Source organism: Capra hircus, chromosome 5 (assembly GCF_001704415.2).
Source record: "Capra hircus breed San Clemente chromosome 5, ASM170441v1, whole genome shotgun sequence".
NCBI lineage: Eukaryota > Metazoa > Chordata > Mammalia > Artiodactyla > Bovidae > Capra > Capra hircus.
In genome coordinates this window covers 90996959-91000026 of record NC_030812.1, presented here as the reverse complement: position 1 = coordinate 91000026, position 3068 = coordinate 90996959, and the positions used below count along the sequence as shown (strand labels likewise).

At 36.3% G+C, this 3068-nt stretch overlaps 1 non-coding gene across 1 annotated transcript; it reads left to right on the top strand.

Moving 5' to 3' along the window:
• On the top strand, window positions 2662-2734 carry TRNAS-GGA. Its single transcript has one exon. It is a non-coding gene; the product is annotated as a tRNA-Ser (tRNA).

The window sequence follows — 3068 nt, the reverse complement described above, 5'->3', positions numbered from 1 at the left end:
TTCTAGTTAGACTCAATTATTTCTCAAGTTTTCTCACTCTCACACAAACATTCCACAGGGTGTATTATTTCTGCATGTCATTAAAATTTTTTAATTACATATTGATTCATGGTGATTGCATCCTCAGAATTTTGTTCTATTGCCAAGTCCTGGGAGATCATTTTCTAGTTTTTACAGAAAGACTACTGAGGCATATAGTAGTACTCCTATAAGACTAACTAGTTATCTAAAATATTTTTGGTGTCTATAATGTGTTTGTTCGCCTTTTCTTAACATAACCCAGATTTTATTTAATTGCTTAGCCATAGGCGTGATGAGAAAGAAACTATCTTTGAAGAGCACATCTGCTTTTTAAAAAAGTGGTATTTTAAAAAGTGGTATTCTTGGTATCCTTCCCCAGCATTTCCTGTCTCTAGGGTGGAATATTCCCAATTTTAGATGAGAACCCTAAAGAGAGAGCTTGAATATGCATATGGTATTCAGTGTGACATTAGCAGGTGCAACATTGCTTAAAGACTGCAGTAAGTCGTTTTAAAATGAATGTGATATTGCTCAGGGAACTCCAATTCATTTGATTTAAGCTAAAGGAGAGTTTCCACTTGGGTTATTCTTCCATATTCAAAACACTTTGTATCTTTTTTCCTTCCATTAATGATGCAAAAATAGACTACTAAGACCATGGTCTATATAAAGACATAACACTCAATTTATATAATCAGTTTAGAAAAACATGAGACTGAGATATTTAAAAGATTTCTAGAATCCTGTTTATAGCTGTTTACCTGTTATGGGCAGAATTCAAATACCCTACCTAGTCTTCATAAAATTTTTGGCAGAAGAGCTCTGAATTAAAGCAAGAAAAAATGTTCATTTTCTTTTTACCTAGCTAAAGTTTGAAAATATCAGTTAAAAGCCCAATCCTGGTTTTCTTACAAGGCTAGTCTTGATTTACTCCTATTTTAGTCAGTTACAATATACCTGTACTTATTATTTATAGGTCATTTCTCTAGAGATCATTGGAAATTCTAAGACAGACTAGATATCACCTTGAGCTTACCCTTAGAATTGTTATAAGACTTAACATTTTTCAAAGAAAATCAGATATCTTGATATATAGTTACAAATATGAAGTAGAAAACAATGAGTCTCAAAGAAGTGGTAAGCAGTATCATGCGAGCAGAATAGGAAAATTCTGTTGTTGTTTAGGGACTAAGTTGTGTCTGACTGTTTTGCTACACCAGTGACTGGAGCCCACCAGTCTCCTCTGCCTGTGAGATCTCCCAGGCAAGAATACTGTAATAGGAAAAAAGTACACATTTATTTTAAAATTTTATTTTTATTTTATTTTAAATTTTAAAAATGAAGTATAGTTGCTGTATGCAATATAGTGATTCACAATTTTTAAAGATTGTATTCTACTTATAGTTGTTATAAAGTGTTGGCTATAATCTTTGTGTTGTATAATATATCCTTGTAGCATATTTTACACAGAATAGTTTGTACTCCCTACTCCTACTCTTCTATCTCTATATTGCCCCTCTCCTCTTCCCTCTCCTCACTGGTAACCACTAGTTTGCTCTCTATATGTGTGAGTCTGCTTTTTTTATTTGTTTGCAATATTCGCTAGTTTGTTGTACTTCTAGATTCCATACACAGGTGATATGGGAAGAGATTATTTTTACTTAAATTTTTAAAATTTGATATCAGAGTGTAGTTAACCATGTGTTAATTTCAGGTGTACATCAAAGTGATTCATTTATACATACATATTTATATTCACTTATAGCTTTCTGACAAAAGTCTGTCTAGCCAAAGCTATGGTTTTTCCAGTAGTCATGTATGGATGTGATAGTTGGACCATAAATAAAGCTGAGAACTGAAGAATTGATGCTTTTGAACTGTGGTATTGAAGACTCTTGAGAGTCCCTTGGACTACAAGGAGATCAAACCAGTCAATCCTAAAGGAAATCAGTTCTGAATATTCATTGGAACGACCGACGCTGAAGCCAAAGATCCAATACTTTGGCCACCTGATGTGAAGAACTGACTCATTGGAAAAGACCCTGATGCTAGGAAAGACTGAAGGCAGGAGGAGAAGGGGACAACAGAGGATGAGAGGTTGGATGGCATCACTGACTCAATGGACATGAGTTTGAACAAGTTCCAGGAGTTGGTGATGGATAGGGAGGCCAGGAGTGCTGCAGTCCATGAGGTCACAAAAAGTCGAATGACTGAGCAACTGAACTGAACTGAGCTGATAGCTTTCCTAGTGGCTCAGATGGTAAAGAATCTTCCTGCAAGGCAGGAGACCTCAGTTCTATCCTTGGGTTAGGAAGATCACTTGGAGAAGGAAATGACAACTCACTATCATATTCTTGCCTGGAAAATTCCATGGAAAGAGGAGCTTGGTGGGCTACAGTCCATGGGTCACAAAAAGTCAGACACAACTGAGCAACTAACATATACATACATATTTATAATACATACATATATATATTCCTTTTCAAATCCTCTTCCCATTTAGGTTATTACAGAATATTTAGCAGAGTTCCCTGTGCTATACAGTAAGTCCTTGCTTGTTACATATTTTAAATATAGCAGTGTATACATGTTAATCCCAAACTTTCAATCTATACCCCCACTCTTTCCCTCTGGTAAGCTTCCCTGGTGGCTCAGAGGTTAAAGCGTCTGCCTGGAATGCAGGAGACCCAGGTTCAATCCCTGGGTCAGGAAGATCCCCTGGAGAAGGAAATGGCAACCTACTCCAGTACTCTTGCCTGGAGAATCCCATGGAGGGAGGAGCCTGGTAGGCTGCAGTCCATGGGGTCACAGAGAGTTGGACACAACTGAGCAACTTCACTTTCTTTCTTTCTTTCCCTCTGGTAACCATAAATTCTTTCTCTGAGACTGTGAGTCTGTTTCTGTTTTGTAAATAAGTTTACTTGTATCACATTTTTTAGGTTCTGCATATAAGCCATATCATATTTTATTAGTCTTTGTCTGACTTACTTTACTCAGTATAATAATATCCAGGTCCATCTATGTTGCTGCAGATGACATTCTTTCAT